Here is a 20534-nt window from a genome sequence, read left to right as displayed (position 1 = left end):
ACTCAGCACCCACGCTGAGTTCTCTCAAAATGAAAAACAAACTCAGGAGGAAAATCCGGGCAAGCAGTGTCATTTGCTATTTTTGGAGATGGGGGAGAAAAAACAAAGTTGTGGGAAGCGTTGTCGCAAACAACACAGACCAGCGGACCACGAGTGTGCAATAAAACTACACCCGTGTGCTCTTCTCGGTGATTGGATGGAAGCAACCTAGTGAAGGAGAGACCATGCCGGGAGAGCTGGTATCTGCTTCCTAGGGGCAACTGGCCTCCCAAACAATGGAATGAAAGCATGAGGCACCTGACCCTGTAAGGTTCATCTCCAACGAAAGAGCAATTTTACCTCTGAGATCATTCTAATTGTCCATTTGGGGGAAATAATGACTACATGGGGAGTCTCTTCACACTTAATTTTTTTGAGCTGAAGAACTGCCCTTCGAGCCCTCTCCTCCTCCGCAGCCTCCTCCCATCTGCCCCTCCCCATCATTTCTCCACGGAGAGCTCAGGGTCCCTGAGGAGGACAGGCCTGAGTGGGACCAGCCATGAGGGGCAGGTAGTGGGGAAATATGACAGCAGAGAAGGACCACAGGAGGGGCTGGGCGTTGGGAGTGTCATCTCTAGAGAGGATGGATCCTGGGGACAACTGAGTTGTAGGCACTGACCGAGTGGGGCAGGGTGGGACTGGGAGGTGGACAAGAGTGAAGTGTTACTGCCTTCCTCATCCAGGTGGAGGAACTGAAGCTTGGGGAGTGGGGCCAAGAGAAGAAGTGGTGTTGCTAGGAGTCAGGTTGAGTCCTTGTCCCTCTAAGACTCACATCCCTTTTGCTGTATCAAGCTTTGTCCCTGCTTCTCAAGACTGATACAAACTACAAGTGCTCTACAAAGGATTTGTTTTGAGTTGTGATTTCAGTTAAGAGGGAAGAAGAGGTAGAAACCCAGATTTATTTTTCTGATTTGAAATATTGAGTGAAGGAGTCAGCATCCTTCAGAAGGAAAAAAGAAGATAAGGAGAGAAAACAGGGGGAAAAGCTGAACAACAAAGACTGGAAAAAATACTATGCTAATCCTTTTTTTTTAAATTGAAGTATAGCTGATTTACAATGTTGTGTTAGTTTCTGCTATACACCATAGTGATTCAGTTATACATATATATCTTTTTCCTTTTTAATTTTAATTTTTTATTGAAGTATAGTTAGTTGCAATGCATCAGTCTCTGGTGTACAGCATAATGTCCCAGTCATTCATATACGTACATATATTTGTTTTCATATTCTTTTTCATTAAAGGTTATTACAAGATATTGAATATACTGCCATTTGTGCTACAGAAGAAATTTGGTTTTTATCTATTAAAATTTTGCTTTTTGTGTGTGTGTGTGTTTTTAATGGGTTTTTTTGTTTGTTTGTTTGTTTTATTTGGGGGGAGGGTAATTAGGTTTATTTATTTGTTCATTTTTAATGGAGGTACTGGGGATTGAACCCAGGACCTTGTGCATGCTAGACAGGCACTCTACCACTGAGCTACACCCTCCCCTCCTTGTATATATCTTTTTCATATTTTTTTCATTATAGGTTATTGCATGATAATGAATGTAGCTCCCTGTGCTACATAGTGGGACATAGTCTTCTGAAACCGTCAAACCTCTTCCTGTTTACCAGTTTAATAGGTGGGAAATGGCATCCCATTGGCAGTTTCCCTTGTGTGAATGAGTAAGGCTGATCATCTTCTCACACGTTTATTGGCTACTTTATTTCCTTTTCATTGTTCTGCCCTTGATATCTTCACCCACTTTTTTCTTTTAGGTTGTCCTTTTCTTAGGGGTTTGTATGAGCTCTTTAGAAATTAAGGAATTAGCCCTTTTAATGTATTATGCTGCAAATATTTGTTCCCAGTTTATCTTTCACTTTGTACAAACATTTTTTCTTGCTATTTATTGTTTAATTTTTTATTATGGAAAAATCAAACATATAAAAAAAGTAGAAAAAAAAGTACCCCATGGACTCATTTCCAAGTTTCACTCCCGTCCCAAGTATTTTGAAGCAGATCCCTAAAGACAAAAAAAAAAAACTTTTGAAAACATAACTATAAAACTGTTATTACTAGTATGTGGTATTTCTAATATAAAAAAAGCACTGATTTCTATGCAAATCAATGGATCCATCATTTTCCATTTGACTTCTGGGTTTTGTGTCATGCTTAGAAATGTCTTTGTTACAAGATTATAAATGAATTTATCCATGTTTTCTTCTAGTAAATTTTTTTTCACTCAAAAAAACCATTTATTAAGTTTAAAATAATTGTCCAGGGCATGCAGAGTCCTGAAGTCCTGGGAAGAGGCAGAGTGACAGAGTAATCAGGGCCAAGAGAGGTCATTTCTTTTGCTCCTTTTCTTACCTATAAAGCATCTGCTTCCAAAAGACACCCTCCCAGACCAAGCTCCACTGTCCCCGACCTCACTTTGTGGATCAGAGCCTCTCTCGGACTCTCCAGCGTCTGGGCCTCTTCTTTTTCTTTTTCTTTTTTCTTAAGCAAGAGTGTTGAAATATAATTCTCATAACATAAAATTCATCCTTTTAAAGTGTACAGTTCGGTGGGTTTTGGTATTTTCATAGTTGTGTGACCATTCCCAGTATCTAATTTTAGAAATTTTTCATCACCCCCAAAGAGACCTTATATTCATTAAACAGTCACTTCCCATTTCCCTGTCCCCCTCCAGGCCCTGACAAAAACTAATCTACTTTCTTTCTCTATGGATTCCCAGGTCATTTCACAGAAATGTCATCACACAAAAGGTGACCTTTTGTATCTGGCTTCTTTACTACTAGTACCTTTATAGTTTCATTTTAACATTTTACATTATATGCCTCTGGAATTTACTTTGCTGAAAGAAGTGGCGCTAGACAGCTTGATTTTTTTTCCCCTCAACTAGTCCCAATACTGTTATATTGGTTTTTTTTTTAATACTCTATCATTCTTTTCATGGATTGGAAATGTCACCATTACCATTTACTAAAATAATGTGTATTTTGGTCTGTTTCCAGATTCTCTATTTTATTCCATTGATCTATCTAAATTTTTTCTGGAACCAAACCATTTTTAGTTCTTGTAACTTCAAAATGCTTTAAAATATCTAATCTGACTGCCTCCCCCCAATATCTTTCCATTCAGATATTTTTCTTGTTTATTTCTACAAATGAACCCAATAACATTTTTAATGTTAAAATTTTTTTGATATTTTGATTGAGATCACACTGAGGTTATAGACTAATTTGGCAAAGATTAATATCCCTTAATTGAGATTTTACATTTTCTTTATAGAGATCCTGCCTGTTTCTCATTAAGTTTATTTTCAGGCAAATTGGTGGTGGTGGTGCTGTTGTAAATGAGATCTCTTCTTCCATTATATTTTCTAACTATTTGTCAACTTTGTACATTAATTGTAAAAAAAAAAAAAAGTAGCTAACCACTTTAGTAAATTCACTTATCACTTCTGTATCCGTTAGCTTTTGCTGCATAACAAACCATCCCCAAACTTAGCAGCTTAAAAACAACAAGCATGTGTTATTTCTCAAGACTATGCAGGTCAACTGGTGGTCCTTCTGGTCTGGGCTAGGTCAGTTTATCTCTGCAGTTTATCTTTGCAGTCAATTGGAACCTCAACTGGCTTTGGTAGTCTGGGATGGCCTCATTCATGGGTCTAGAAGTTCATTCTCTGTCAACTAGATAACTTGGCCACATGCCTCTCACCATCCAGCAGGCTCACCTAGGCTCAATTCACAGAGTAGTGGTCTCAGATTTCCTTAAAATGGTTAAAAAGGGCAAGTCCCAATGCACAAACACTTTTCAAGCTTGCCAATGTCCCAGTATTCTAAAGTCACACAGTTCAACTCAAAGTGTGAAGAAATAGACTCCACTCCTGAGAAGAACTGCAAAGTATTGTAGTCATTATTGCAGTTTCCCACACACAACTTTCTAACATATCTTTGGCCTATTCTCTTCAGGTTTCTAGTTATTCTTTGACACAATTACAAATCATAAATCTTTCTCACCTTAAAAGGTTCTTACTTAAGGTAAGAAAGGTTTACTTTAAGAGGTAACTCTTAAATTCTTTTCTTACTTAATTGTATCGGTTAGGATTTCTAGAACATTATTAAGGTATAATATCGTCTTCCTTACTTTAATGGGAATTAAAATATGATGTTGGATCTTTATGATGGCAAAAATAATCTAGCTATTCATAAGATACTAAGACTTTCTGGGTTTTGCTTTGATTTTGTTTTGTTTATTTAATCAGAAATCAATTTTGCTAAATGGTATTTCAGTGTCTGTTGAGCTGACTATACTGTTTTTCTCCTTTGATTTATTAATATAGTTGCATATTGATACAAATCCTAGTAATGAACCATACTTGCATTTCTGGCATGAGTCTCATTTGACTGAGGTGTGTTTTTTGTGACAACTGGAAGATAAATTATGTCTCTGTGGATCTGCCTGTTCTGGACACTTCCTGTAAATGGAATTGTACAATACCGGCACATCTCATTTTATTGTACTCTGCTTTATTGTGCTTCACAGATACTGTGCTTTTTACCAATTGAAGGTCTCTTCCAACCCTGCATCAAGCAAGTCTACTGGTGCCGTTTTTCCAACAGCCGTATTTCTTAATTAATGCTGTTTTTTAATGTTTAATAGTTTCTTTTTAGACATAATGCTATTGCACACTTAACAGACCACAGTACAGTGTAAACATAATTTTTGTGTGCACCGGGAAACCAGAAAATTCCTGTGACTTGCTTTATTGTGGTGGTCTGCAACCGAACCTGCAGTATCTCCAAGGTAGGCCTGTTTGTGGCCTTTTGTGGATGGCTTTTTTCAATAAGCATAATGTTTTCAAGATTCTTTCACATTGTAGAATTGTATCAGTACATCAGTCCTTTTTTATGGCTGAATAGCATCCCATTGTGTGTCTATACCACACCTAAATGCTTTTGTGGCATCTACTAAGTTGATGCTCACATCATCCTCCTTTATTTTGCTTTTTTAGTGAATTGCATTCTAGATATTCTGGTGTTGAAATATCCTTCCAATCCTGGGTCATGATTATTATTCTTTTAATGAATTACAAGATTCAATTGGCTAGTATTTTATTTAGACCATTGGTATCTTTTTATAAAGGAGCTTGTAGTTTAAATTTCTTCTGCTTTTTTATACAGTTCTGGTATAAGAGGTATGCCAGCACAGGAAGAGTTGAATAAGACAGGAACTATTTCCTCCTTGAAAGTTTGATAGAATCTAACCATAGAGTTACAGGATCTGGTTTCTTTTAGGAAGTAGATCTCTGGCTACCACTTCAGCCTTCTTTTCTGGGTATTGGTTTATTCCATTTTTCTTTTTCTTCTTGGGCCAGTCTAACAGACAATAATAAAGTTTACAAAGCAGCTTGATGACTTTCACAAAGCAACACCCAATGCAAAATTTCCAGTATTCCTGAAATCCCAAAAGTGGTTTCTTCCAATCACTACTCCTTTTCTTTCGAAAGATAATTATTACCTGCACTTCTGTGGTAATTATTTCCTTGCTGTTCATTATAGTTTTACCTCCTAAGCAGTACAGTTTGGTTTTACCGGTATTGAAACTTTATATAAATGGAATTATATAATAAATATTCTTGTGGATCCAGCCCCTTCTACTCAAAAGTATGTTTTTAAGATTCACCCAGGTTGCAATGTATAGTTGTTACTCTTTTTTCCTGCTGAATAGTATTTTATTGTGTGAATATGCCACTATTCGTTTATTCTGTTGATGGGCTTTGAGAGAGTTTCCAGTTTGAGATGATTACAAATAAAGCTGCTATGAGCATTCTTGTATATGTCTCTTAAAGAACACATGCACATATTTTTGTTGGGTATATTCTTCTGAACGGCATTGCTAGGTAATGCTGATTATTAGTGATGTTAATTATCTTTTTATATGCTTATTGTCCCTTGGATATCTTTTTTTTTTTTCCAGTAGCATCTGTGCAAGTTTTTGGCCCTTTTTCCTTTGGGTTGACTGTCATCTTCTTACTGGGTTGTAGGGTTTCTTTTTGTATTTCATACATAAGCTCTTGTAGGTTACAGGTGTTGCAATCTTGTCCATATTCTGTATCTTTTAATGAATAGAAGTTTTTTAATATAATGTTAAATTAGTGTCAAATTTATAAGTCCTTTTCTTTATGATTAGTTCTTTTGTCTCCTATTTTAAAGGTCTTTCCTTACCTTTAATGAGGTTTTAAATTTTAATGTATGCAAATGATCTTTTTCTTTATGATGAGTACTTATTAAGTAATCTTTCCCTACCTTGAAGTCATGAAGTTCTTCTTCTGTAGTGCCCTCTGGAAGCTTTATTTAGCCTTTTTACATTTAAGTCTATGATAAATCTAGAATGAATTTTTATATATGGTGTAGGGTAGGGGTTAAGTTTCTCTTTATAATTATTCAATTTTCCAGCACCCTTTATTGAAAAGATAATCTTTTCTTTAATGCTTTGCAGTGTCCCTTTTGTCATAAATAAAATATCCACATATGCATGAATCTCTTTATAAATTTATACTCTATTCCATTGGTCAGTATGTCTCTCCTTGTGTCAGAATTATTTCTAATACATGTAAATATACAGTACAGTACATCCTCCCACTTCATTCTTCTTGAAGATTGTATGGGTTATTCTAGGCCCTTGGCATTTCCATGTTATCTAGTTTCAAAAAAAAAATCTTGGTTAGATTTTGTTGGCTACCAAATTAAAGAAAAAACTCTATTTGATCTTCTGAGTAATCATTTGAATATTGTTTCTTAGTTTCAGGGGTTACTCATCAGCAAACACATATAGTGTACCTGCCTTAGGGAAAGTAACTGACCAGGTTCAAAAATATCTCTGATATGAGCTGAATCACTAACCTTCACAAAATATGTTGCCTTAGGAAAATGCCTTCTTGTGAAAGTAATCCCTGCAGGTGCATCTCAGGTTCCTTCCTCTCAACAAACCTGGTAGTAATTTTACTCTCCTCCCAGTCTTCAGAGGATGACATAAACAACTTTAGAACTAGAAATAAAAATGAGTAAAAGGATACAAATTATTTACAGGATAGGACTTTACAGGTGCAAAATGTATCTACAAAGTTCTTATTCAAAGTCTGACAGTTCTGTCTAAAGACTTACTTGCTTAGGTTCTCAATTCTTTCCTCCATTTCCTCTTTCCACTCTTGTCTTTCTTTTCTTGATTCCAATATTTTCTTCAGCCCAAGGCTCAACTGCCCTCATTGTTTGCCCTCCAGCTCTCTGTACCCGCGTATCAGCAGAAGCAACGAGGCTCTCTCTTCTCAGTGTTAAAGGCACGCCTGATTTCTCAAGATGATCTTCCCAAGTCACTGACCAGAAGCTCAGGAGCTTTTGCAGATTTTAGCAGACATACCTGGGAAGCAGTTCCCCAGAATGCTACATGGCAACCTTGCTAGATACTTCACAGTTCTGAATCTCATTTTAAACAGGAGGGAAAAACTGCCTGTAGTTCAAGGGTGGAGCTGGAATTACAGTTCAAAGCTTTTGGGTGGTCCATTATGCAATTAACTAGCTCACTTGATTATTACTGGTATCACAAATCATGCCGCCCTCTAGGTGAGTTTGTGAAGGAAGCACCAGCCACTGGGCTAACCGTTTACTTCTTTATGAGATTTTTTTTCCCCCTTTCTAACTAAGGCTTCTTCCTGTATGAATCTTGAAAAACACAGAAAAGTGTAGAGAATTTAAAAACCAGCCATAATCTTATCACTTAGCTATTATCACCCTTATTATTTTGGCATATACTTCCAAGCTTTCTTAATGCATAGCTGATATTCTACACAATTTTATTTGCTGCCTAAATTTCCCTTTTCTTAGATTGTAATTTATTTCTAATTTCATCACAGTTGTAAATAACATTGATGTGAAAAACCTCATGCATGACTCTGTATTTCAGGTTATTTCCATAGACAAAATATGTATTGATAAAGGACTTGTATCCAGAATATTTAAAGAAATCTTATGAATCAGTATTTAAAAAACATTTTTTAATTGAAGTATAGTTGATGTACAATGTTATAGGTTACAGGTGTACAATATAGTGATTCACACTTTTCAAAGGTTATATTTCATTTATAGTTATTAAAAAATATTGGCTATACTCCTTGTGTTGTACATTATATCCTTGTAGCTTATTTTATACATAATAGTTTGTATCTCTTAACTCCTATACTCTGCCTCCCCTGCTTCCCACTCCCTCACTGGTAACCACTGGTTTGTTCTATAGATCTGTGAGTCTGCTCCTTTTTTGTTATATTTACTAATGTGTTGTATATTTTAGATTCAACATATAAGTGATATCATACAGTATTTATCTTTGTCTGACTTTTCACTTAGCATAATACCTCCAAGTCCATCCATGTTGCTGTAAATGGCATTATTTCATTCTTTTTATGGCTGAATAGTATTCCATTGTATATATACACCATATCTTCTTTAATTATTCATCTGCTGATAGACACTTAGGTTGCTTCCACATCTTGGCAATTGTAAATAACACTGCTATGAACATGGGGGTGCATGTATCCTTTCAAATTAGTGTTTTTGGTTTGTTTGGGTTTTTTTTGGATATATACCCAGGAGTGGAATTTCTGGGTCATGTGATAGTTCTGTTTTTATTTTTTTTTTTGAGAAACCTCCATACATTTTCCACAGTGGCTGTACCAATTTACATTCCCACCAACAATGGAGGGTTCAGTTTTCTCCACATCCTCACCAACATTCATTGTGTTCTTTTTGATGATAGTCATTCTGACAGGCAAACAACCCAATTTTTAAATGGACGAAGAATGTGGACAATTTACCAAAGAAGATATACTTAAGATATACTAAGGCAAATAAGCACATGAAAATGTACTCCACAGCATTATTCATCTGGGAAACACAAATTAAAAGGACAATGAAGTAATACTACACATCCACTTGAATGGCTAAAAATTTTTTAACTGACAGTGCGAAGTGTTGACAGTGATAAGGAGCAACTGGAATTCTCATATTTTGCTAGTGGGAATGAAGATGATGCAGCCCCTTTGGAAAACAGATTATCAGTGTTTTATAAAATTAAGTTAAACTTACCATGCAACTCAGCAATTCTCTTCCTAGAAATGAAATTCTATTCCCAAGAGAAGAGAAAATATATGTCCACTCAAAGACCTGAATGTGAATATTCATAGCACTTAATTCATAATAACCCAAAACTGAAAACAATGCAAATGTTCATCAACTGGTGAATGGGTAAGCAAACAATTGTGATGTATCTATAAAGTACAATCTTTCTCAGCAAGAAAAATGAATGAGTTATTGATACACACAACAATATAAATCTCAAATGCAATATGCTAAGAAGCCAGATACAAAAGACTAGTATATGATTTCATTTATACAATGTCCCAGAAGAGACAAAACTATCGTGATAGAAAGGAAACTTTTTGAGATGGTGGAAATGTCTTGATTGTAGTGGTAGTTACATGACTGTGTACATTTGTTAAAACACATTAAACCGTACGCTTAAAATGCGTGAATTTTTGTTGTATATAAAGTATATCTCAGTAAAGCAGATTTTAAAAATAAGGAATGATTCTGAGTTTGTTTTTTGCTTGTTTTTTTTTTTAAAACTTGGGCAGCTGACCTGAAGTAGAACCTGAGAACAGATGGGGAAAATCAGAAGTAGGAGTCGAGGGGTGCGGGGGATGGTGTCAGCATAATGACTTCTGGTTTTGGAAGTGTTAATGAGGTTGAGTTAATAAGGGCACAGAGAGAGAAAAGAGACATAGAAATGAGAAGAAAAAATACTCATAGTGCAGTAAAAAGGAAAAGAGTATGAAATAGAGAAAAGGAAAGACTTGATTTTCGTACATACTCTTTTTTTGTGTTTTGCCTATTTTTGTCACAATTTATTTTCTTTTTTCCCTTTATTCCCTTGGTCTTTCCTTTTTCTGGCGGGGTCTCACACACCATGTGTGACCATTCTGTGCTTCCAAATTCTCCCTCTAAACAGAACACACACACACACACACACACACACACACACCAGCAACACAACCAAATGAAAATGGGGGAAAAAGTAAACCAAGAAAACAAGAAGGTAAAGATGTTTGGCCGCTGCCCTAACGTGCATTAGTAGGGAGAGGTCACTCTTGGTCCTTCACGTTCTGCAGAGAGAAGGAGCAGAAAAGTACCAGGTTATTTACCTTGAGTTTAAACAGCTCAATAGGGAAAGAGCTTTAATAGCTCCATTAGGACGCGGGCCAAGGATTTCTCCTTTGCGTTTATTGTGAATAATTAAAGGTTAATGATGGCATTTTTCTTTCAGCCTAGGGGAGGCAACCACACCAGTCGTGATCCTAATTGAATCCAACTGGGAAACCTCAGAAAACATCAGTCACAGATTTGCAATGGTTCTGGGCCTTTTAATCTGTATCCGCGAAAGACAATGAGGCTGTATTTTTATTTCCATCCCGTGGATGAGGAAATTAAAATTCAGAAAACCCAAGGGATCTGCCCACTCGCTTGTAGAGAAGGGCCAAAGGACAGATGTTCAGGGAGTTTGGCAGTTTGTTTGTAGAAGAGGCAGAAAGGAGTCTCTTGGGCTGTAGAGGCCTGGGTTCTGCACGAGTTGTCAAGATGGAGCCCTGATCTGTGGACCAGATCTGTGGACCGTTACCACCAGCCACTGCAGTGGCTCAGAGAAGGCGAGGGCAGGACTCCTTGGGGCCATCACGATCTTCTGAGAGAGCTGATGGGCAGAGCAGACTGGCTTCTGCCCAAAATATGTATCAAGATGCTCCTCACTCCAACTTTCCTCCCTTTTGTACAACATCGCACACCAGAGGGTGTGTGAGCTGGCGGGGGAACCCAGATTCTAACCCCAAAGCACTCAGCCCTCATACCCTGCTGCCTGCTATTCTTTTGTAAAATTTCCAGTATAGGTATCATTATGAGGTAAAAAAGAAAAAGGAAGGAAGAAAGGCAGGGGAACACCCTCAATTTCCATGTTCATACCTTTCCATAAAAACCTTCCAGTCACGCATTCTCCGCAAGGAAGGAGCTGTTAGCCTGCATGATGAGACTGGGAGAAAGGTCACTCTTAGGTGCAGTGGTAAATGTTGAGTAATTGGCTTTGGGGCAGCGAGAGGAGCCCTAACTTGCAGGACGTACCAGTTCCCATGGTGTAAACACCCCCAGAGTGGCTGATTCCAAGCTACTGAAGGAAGGTCAACCAGTTCACAAAATTTCTGAAAACGGAACATTCAGCTCCCACAAGCTGCAATGTGATGGCTCTGGCGCATCAACACCCACATAACATGGTTACCTGCTATTTACAGACTCCGGATCCCTCCTCTGCCCCTCCGCTGCTTCCACTTCTTCCCAAAAGGCATCACCTGTCTCCCCGGGGCACCTAACTCTTCTTCTTCTTCTTTTTTTTTTTTTTTCTTGTGGTTAAGTGCTATTTATTGGTTTTCAGTTTTTAGAATCAGCCTATTGACAGTTCAAAGAAGGCTTAGTTCTAAATTCTAGAACAGAATAATGCGAAATAATAGTAACACTTATTGAGACCTATTATATAGCAGGCAGTGTTCTAAGCACTTAGCATGAATAAACAATTTTAATCTTCATGACAGCTTTCTGAAGCAAAAGCTATTATTATTGTCATTTGTACCAATATGGAAACTAGAACACAGAGACGTTAAGTAACTTGCCTGAAGTTACCGAGCAGAAAGTGGCAGAGGTGGGATTTGAATTCAGACATACTGACCTCAGTATCTACGAGGTTAAAATGATAAAACTAACGTGTAGGGAAGAGGGGGGAACAATAGAACTCAGAGTACACTAATTTCTTTATCTTTCTTTTTTATTTCATTTTTCAGTTTTATTGGGTAGAACTGTTATAATTTGACTGCACATATACAATATATTGCATGTAAATACATATACACAATATACTGCACATATTTTAAAAATTTGCATATATGTACCGTTCATTGTTTCTAAGAACATTTAGAGTTTTAGCTTTTTCCACTTATATAGTTATCAAAGGAATAAAGCCAACCACAAAATAAGAATTAATTCAAAAAGATACGCACACCCTGCTATTAACAGCAACATTATTTATAATTGCCAAGATATGGAAGCATCCTAAATGCACATCAATAGATGAGTGGATAAAGAAGATGCAGCATATGTATGTGATGGAATACAGCTCACCCCTAAGAAAGAAGGCTATTCTGCCATTTGCACCCAAGCACCTAACTCTTGAAGGAGTTTGAGACTTTGAGAAGTTTAGCCTTTCTGTCTGTCTCTCTCTCTCTCACACACACACACACACAATTAAAGAAAAGAAAGAAATGTTGTGTTTCAGTACTTCTGCTTTCTGCCCTGCAGGACAGACTCACCTGATGAAGGAACACAAAGGCCAGGCTACCTGCCTTGAATAGGGGAAGGAACATTCTACCTTAGCATGAACAAAACCCAACTGCACAGAAACTGCACTTTCCGCTGCTCTGTCCTCCACCAGAGGACAGGACAAGGACAGTCTGCCGTCTGCATCCCTGTCCCAAATGGGTTCCCAGTGACAGCACTGCCTGGTGGATGACATCTCTCCAAGCTTTGCAAGACTCCAGCCTGGATTCTGAGCGCATTCTGACCTCCTTCTTTTGGAGACTTCTCCTTCCAGATCTCCATCCACAAGCCCTGCTCTTTCCCCACCTGTTGAGGCTGGGCCCTGGGCTGGGGGACAGGGTGGATATGTGAGAGCGTCGGGATGGACAGCCCCACTCAAATCTCATGGAATGGGGATTGACTTTCTCCAAAGGAGGGGAGTGTACTGTTTCCAGAAGGAAGGAAGGATGGCGTGAGGACCAAAGGCATTCACCACAGGACTTCAGATATAAATGAGTCGACAGAAAATAGACATCTATTCCGGACAATCCGAGCAGCACAGAGCCCAGGAAGATTGGAGAGCGGGGCGTCAGTCAGTGGCCGGGACCTCTGAGAGGACTAAAGCCTTCTTCTGGGCCAGCATCAGGGTCCAAACCCTGTCCAGCCAGCCTGCTCTCCACGATATATCCACCGCTGGGCCCGCTGCCCCCCGCTGTGGACACAGGCTTTACCAAACATCCACGCTTTATTTCCTGGGACCCAGGCCGTGTTGAAAGGCTGATAGGCTTCCACTGGACTTCCTGTGTTGCCCACTCAGTTCCTAAGCATGGGAGAGCGCTTACGTTGGGCCAGATCCCCGGACGGGGACCTCATTTGCGGTGAGATGTCCTGGAAGGCAACCATGGTTCAGCCTGAGCCCAACCAATAGCCAGGCACCCGCATCCAGGGGGGCTTGAGTCAGCTGGTAGGACGCTGGGCCTGCTCCAGGTCTGGGTTCAAAACCACAGTTTTCCCCTTGTATTTCCCGGGGCTTGTTCACAGTGACCCCTGCCGGCCATTTCTGGTTAACATTGTGTCTTCTGGACCCCAGGTCAATTCTGTTCCTGACGCCTAATCCACCGCCCTCTAGGGTGGCACAGTGAAGTCATATAATAGATGGGAAGATGCTCTGGAGAGCCGAAAAAGGAAAACTATACAAATGCAATGGACAGTTATTATAAAGCCAAGATTGAGAACAGAACTAAATGCTTCCCTCCTCCTCAGAACTTGCCTCATCATGTATAGCTTTTCAGTAGCATATTATTTCAGTGGACAGAAATTAGTTGTACTGGACTGAATTATTATGCCCCCAAATTCATGTGTTGAAATCCTAACCTCCAGTTCTTCAGAATGTGGCTGTATTTGGAGACAGGCCCTTTAAAGCGGTAGTGAAGTTAAAATGAGGTCATTAGGGTGGGCTGTAATTCAGTGTAACTGGTATCCTTACAAGAGGAAGAAATTAGGACCTAGACACACATGTGAAGACAGAGAGAGAAGACAGATACCTAGAAGCAGAAGAGAAGGGCCTCAGGTGAAACCAAGCTTGCTAATGTCTTGATCTCAGACTTCTAGCCTCCAGAAACGTTAGAAAAATGTCTGTCGTTCAAGCCACGGAGTCTATAGGGGCTGGGCTGGACCCCGCAGGCCTGCAAGGCCTGTACTTGCCCACCCTTGAGACCAAAGAAAGATCCCAGAGTCAGCAACAGAGACACCAGTGGTTTAATGGATGGGGGATCTTAAACGTCTGAAGCAAGGTCCTGGAGCAGCACCCCACTGTGTGCGCCAGACGGTGAGCGGGACACAGCAGCAGCCCTCACTTCCAGGGGAGGAGGGAGATTACCACTTATAGGGGGGCTGACATCAGGTTGGCTCACTGGTTGCCAAGGAAACCAGCAGAGGGGTGCACCCCCTCACCGCCCCTTTGATAAACTACCATAGTAGAGACAGTTCTAATTTAAAGATCAGAACAATCATTAGATGGGGCCAGGGCACGGGCATAGGCATTTCCTGATCAGGCTCTATAATTAAGAGGGAAAGTCCGTCACGTGAGTAGGTGTAGATGAAGCAGGGACTAGGGGGGCAGGGGATGTACAGAGAGCAGGCGGACAGCCATCTTGGGTCGCCTGACCACACAGTGGCACCCGTTAAGGCAGAGCTAGCAAACCAGCACACCAGTCTATGACATACTTGAGCCCTGCTCTTATAACTGAGTTTGGGTGAACCAAAAACAAGGCCCTGCCTCAAGGAATTCATGATCTAGAAGGAGAAGGTGGGCAAATATGGACAATTAATTATTATGGTGTTATTAACAATGATACCTACCGTATGCTGGGTAATTTGCTGCTGTGGTCTTTAGTCTTCACAGCGACCCTAAAATATTGTACAGGCGAGAAAGTAAGGGCACAGAGAGGCTTAAAACTTTCTCAAGGTCACAAAGTTATTATCAAGCCAATAACTGAATCTATGTTCATCTGACTCAAAAATCTGTTTTGTTCCAACTAGTCCCACTGCCTCTGCACAGATCGGAGCAGGAAAGAGGGAGAAGATGATAGTGGTAGACACTGGTGGTCTACTCTCTTTTCCAGATAATAGCACCTTCTCTTTTATTGGAGAATGGCCCCCCAACAAAGGGCATGCCCATTCTCCCTTGCCGAGTCCAGAGGGATGGTCCAAGGCCTGACCATAACTTTATCCCTCTGGCCACAGGTCAATGACTGGGCATATGTCTACAGCCAAGCTAATCTTAGTCTTTGCCATAATTTTTATAAGCTGAAACAAGGAGAGAGAAATTTTTGCTCTCCCCTCGGATGTCTAAACTGTAAGCCTGGTGCTCTCCGTGACCACATTTTCCCTTAACAAGAGAAAATGAGATCAACTCATAACAAGAAGCCAAAATGTGTGTGATATGTGTGTGTAGACAGACAGAGAGAACCAACATCATCATTCGAGTGTTTGGATCCAGCCATTCCTGAGGCTCATGCCAACCCGCCCTTACTTATACGAGTTAATACATCCTCTTTTTAACTGAAGCCAGTGTGTGGTGGGTTTCTTTCCCTTAAAAATCAAGTCCTAAGAAATATAATATTGGTTTAAAAAAACTTCATAGATGAGATGACCCAAAAAACAAGGGCTTCATCAGAAAGACAAAGGAGAAGAGAGGCAGAGGCTGAGGTGTGTGATGGCAGCTACATCCAGTGCAGCTCAGTGTGGCTAGAGCTGAGACGTGTCGAGGGGCTGGGGGGAGGGGCAAGAGCCACACCAGCAAAGTCCTTAGTGCTCTGCTAAGATAATTCCATCCTTATGTGAGGTCAATGGGGAGCCACCTAGGAGTTTTAAGCAGTGGTATGACATGATCCAACTTTTGTTTCAGAAGATCACTCAGGAGATATATCCAAGTGAGAACACAACAGGAGGCAGTTTCAACAGAAGGCTGCTCCAGGAATCCAGGTGAGAAATCAGAGCAAAAAATGACTCCCAAGTTCTTGGCTTTGCCATTGGTTGGAGCGATAGACAGGGACAAAAAGAATTGCATTTTGGTCATTTCAGGGTTGAAGTATGTGGAAAACACTTAAGTAGAATTGTCCAGTAGGTATTTTAAAAGAGATGCCTGAATTGGGGATTTTTTTTTACATTTTTTCGAGTCATTAATTCAACTGTGTACTACATGCCTACTACTGGCCAGGCACTGTGCTGAGAAAAATACGGTCAAATCTCTGCTTCCCTGGGATTAACACTTACTTGAACGCAAAACAGATCATAAACAAGTAGACAAATAAAGAAACAGGTAAGTGTCATGTGGCAGAGATGGAAGGGGGAGGGGGCGAGGAGGGTGGCTCCATCAGTTCAGGTGATCAGCTAGTAGGAAGTGCTGGTAGAAAGTGCGGAAGCCCTGAGGATGGAGGAGGCAGCCTCAAGATGAATGTTCTCCAATTTGTGTAAATATGAACATGCCCATTAAAAAATCTGTCCATTTTGTAAAGTTGCTTTCTTTGCCCAGCTATGTCCTCAAGGCTGGCCATGACGTGGCAACAGGCTTCAGGGCAGAAGACTGAGGCTGGTGCTTGGGAAGCTCCCACCAATGCCCCTTTGCTTCCCAGCACCTTTCATTCAGCTTTTCCAAAGCGCATCCCTGCATCCGCTCTTTAATTGGCAGGCTCATTGGCACCAGCGGGTGGCATTTGATCATTATCCCTGCATCGCAAATACGGGCCACAAAGGCCAAGGTTTACAGGGCATCAGCCAAAATTATTTTGTGAGTCAAAGGATCTTATTTTGAGTTTAACCCAAAATACCTGACATCTGGTCCTTTCTTTTTCTGGACTCTCCATCATTACATCCTTCTATAACAGTCATTTCCTCTTTAACTCCAAGCATCTAAAAACTTGGTTTTTCTTCAAGGACCCCGAAGGCATGTTGCTTTATCCCACCTACTCCAGGTCTGTTACTTAAGGCAATCAGTGTTTCTCCCCAGAACACTCCTTAAATGCTACGTAAAATTCAAACTATACATGACAATTTGTTTCTTTTTTTAGGGGCCCTTGTATAATGGCACAAAATTCATAAAGAAGCTAAAGGTGAATTCATGTGTTTTCAGTTTCCCCAAGCAGGGGTTTTATAGAAAAGGACTCGTTTTCTCAATAGCTAGGCAAAATTCAGGTCGCCATCTGAGGGGCTGACTGTTTGGGGCAGTGAGGAAATGATGAAATTACCTTGGAAGCCTGGCCAGTGTAATAAAAAAAAAATTGATCCTTCTTGAGAAAGTGTTTATACAAACTAAAGAGGATTGGCATGAAATTATTCCGAGTGAAGTTTATGTATAAGATAAAAATCAGGCAGCCTTAGGGGCTTCTGGCTGTGGCTGTATGAAGAGGTTGGTGAATCCTCTTGGCACAAAAAAATAGAAAAGAAAAGAAAAGAAAAAGTATAAGACTGGATAAAATTATTTTTAAAATAAAATAATGTGTCAGGGGTCTGGAAATTGACCACAGGCCGAAAGCAAATTGGGAAACGTTTATTCTTCACAAATTGCTGAATCTTCAGTTATGAACAGTGAATGTGTCTATAACTGTAATAGCCATCTATTGCTGCATAACAAATTGCTCCAAAATGTATTTGCCGAAAACAATAAGCATTTATCTTGTCACAGTTTCTGTGCATTGGGAATCCAAGAGTGGTGTACCTCTGGTTCAAGGTCTCTCATGTGGTTGTAGTCAAGCTGCTGTCTTCTCTGAAGACTCAGCCAGGAGAGGGTCTGTTTCAAGCTTCCTCAGGGGACAATTGGCGGGCCTCATGGCACCTGGCTTCCCCCAGAGTGAGTGATCTGAGAGAGAAGAGCACACCCTAGATGAAAGCCACAGTCTCTCTTTTTTTTCAAGATATGAATGTTATTAATTAAGCAACTTTTTTAGAGATGGGGTAAAATTCTGGTTTGTGTTTGGAAACATCAAAGAATTTAGCAAGTTGCCTCCTAGTTTAAGCAAGACACACTTGTATGCTAATATATGCAGCCTAGTTCCACTCAAGAATAGCTTGGAAGGCATTTCTGCTAGCCAAAAGCCCCAAGCATTTTAATTCTGCCTTTCCACTGGTTACATTTCCAAAATGTCATTTTTTTTTTGCATTGAGGTAAGATTTATGTAACATAAAATTAACCCTTAGTCATTTTGTTTTGTTGTTGTTGAACTATTTAATTATATTAAAGTAAGGTTAATTTACAATATTTTATTAGTCTCAGGTGTACAGCATAGTAATTGTACAACATGTTTTATAGATTATATTCCATTTAAAGTTATAAAATATTGGCTATATTCCTTACATTGTACAATTTGTCCTTGTATCTTATTTTATACATAGTGATTTGTACCCCTTTATCCCCTACCCCTATCTTGCCCCTCCCTTCATCAGTCTGTTTCTGTTTTGTTAGATTCATTTGTTTCTTAGATTCTATGTATAAGTGATAACAAACATTATGATCTTTCTCTGATATTGAGCACCTTTTCATGTGCCTGTTCACCATCTGTATGCCCTCTTTGGAAGACTTGTTTATTCAAGTCTTCTGCCCATTTTTCAGTCAGGCTGTTTATTTTTTAATCCTGGCTCCTGTCATCAGAGATCACTTTTGTCTGTATTTGAACTTCATAAAAGGATCCAGATAGTGTGTATATTTCTTGTGTGTCTAACTTCATTTCAACATTCTGTCTCTGAGATTCATCCATGCTTTTGCCTTGACCAGTGGTTCACTCTTTTTCCTTGCTGTGTTGTATTCCATTGTGTAACTATGTCACAATTTACTCTTTTCCAAAATTATTTATTTATTTATTTATTGGGGGGGAGGTAATTAGCTTTTTATTCATTTTTTAAAACGGAGGCACTGGGGATTGAACCCAGGACCTTCTGCATACTAGGGACACATTCTACCACTGAGATATACCCTCCTTCCCAACAATTTACTTTAAAAAAATTTTTTTTCCTTCCAGTTTTATTGAGATATAATTGACCTATAGCACTGTATTGGGCAGGAGAGAGTAATTAGGTTTTACTTATTTATTTTCAAAGGAGATACTGGGAATTGAACCCAGGACCCTGTGCTTGCTAGGCACACACTGTACCACTGAGCTATCTCCTCCCCTACTCCCACAATTTACTTTTGATGGACATTAGTTTGTTTCCAGTTTGGGGCTTCACAAATAAAAGTATACATGTCCATTGAAGGTTATAAGTGCTTATTTCTTTTGTCACCTAATAATAATTTACACTATGTTTTTTCTTAAATTCTTATTTTTTATTGAAGTGTAGTCAATTTACAATGTTAGTTTTAGGTGTACAGCAAAGTGATTCAGTTATACGTGTACATACATGTATATTTTTTTCAGCTTCTTTTCCATCACAACTCATTATAAGAAATTGAAAATAGTTCCCTGTGCTATATAGTAGGTCCTTGTTGTTTATTTATTTTATATATAGTAATATGTATCTGTTAACCCTAAACTTCTAATCTATCCCTCCCCCACCGCTCCTGGCAACCACAGTTTGTTTTCTGTGTCCATGAGTCTATTTCTGGTTAATATTTTACATTAGGTTTTGATTAAGTAAAATGCAGCCTCTAGACCAGCGCAGGCCTATGACATTTGGACTTAACACCTGCTTTCTACCACAGGAGGATAACCCCAAAAGTCTATGATAGGTAGTCATTTTGAAAACAGAACATAAGATCCATTTCACAAGTCTATATGAGGTGTAAATAAGAAGACTCAGCACGAATTAAAATCTGTCATATCTCAACACTGTAAAATGATTATGAATCAATAAAAATGTAAAAAAAAAATTAAAAAAAAAATAAAATCTGTCATATCTTTTCTTAGCTAGTATGTAAGATTTATTGCTTCACTAGTGAGTAAGCCCAGCCTTGGTGTCTACTAATGTTTTTAGAGAATTAGGGAATTCTCAAAGAGCTATAAACTATTTATCAATAATGTAAAGAATTTATTGCAATGAACATTTTTCTATAGTGTCCTAAGAAGAGATGAGGAGGGACAAAGATAATGGATTTGATAATGACTCTGAGATACTGGCCAGTCTAGAGAAAATTGTGAAGTAGGCTAGGTGACTTTAAACATCTCCTCTACCCATGCTCTTCTCTGCTTTGGAATGTCTTACTCCTTCTGACCCCTCCCACAGAAGCCTTGCCTCAGTATCAGGTGCCCTTTGCCCTCATAATGCCCTAGACTGGTACCTCATCCAGTCTATGCAGCTCAGGTGAATCCTAAACTCAGAAGCTGCCTGGACCTCTAAAGTTCATGTCCTTGGAGCTTGGCTTCCTACCAGGTGACAGGAAAGCTGAGAAACTTACATAATTGATGTGATCCCTTCCCCCTAGGATGTCATAAAAGGAGTCTTCTAGGAAGAAAGCTGGAATTTAAAAGAGCTGCTTTAATGGTGGAAAATCTAGCTGGGGAGATGCTCTCCTGGGAACCACAGGGCTGTGTGTCTAGCTGGGTCTGGCACAGCTCAGCAGGTTCTACATTTC

General features: G+C 39.4%; 1 long non-coding RNA gene across 1 annotated transcript; it reads right to left on the bottom strand.

Annotated features, from left to right (window-relative positions):
* Positions 1 to 1996: 1996 nt before the first annotated feature.
* On the bottom strand, positions 1997 to 11527 carry LOC140685855 (uncharacterized). The gene is made up of 4 exons (XR_012059287.1): positions 11403 to 11527; positions 7193 to 7445; positions 6932 to 7076; positions 1997 to 2043 (listed from the first exon to the last, which is right to left on the bottom strand). It is a non-coding gene; the product is annotated as an uncharacterized lncRNA (long non-coding RNA).
* Between the last annotated feature and the right edge of the window lie 9007 nt (positions 11528 to 20534).

Source organism: Vicugna pacos, chromosome 15 (genome assembly GCF_048564905.1).
Source record: "Vicugna pacos chromosome 15, VicPac4, whole genome shotgun sequence".
Lineage (NCBI taxonomy): Eukaryota > Metazoa > Chordata > Mammalia > Artiodactyla > Camelidae > Vicugna > Vicugna pacos.
Note: the sequence above shows the minus strand (reverse complement) of the source record. Positions and strands in the feature narration are given on the sequence as shown.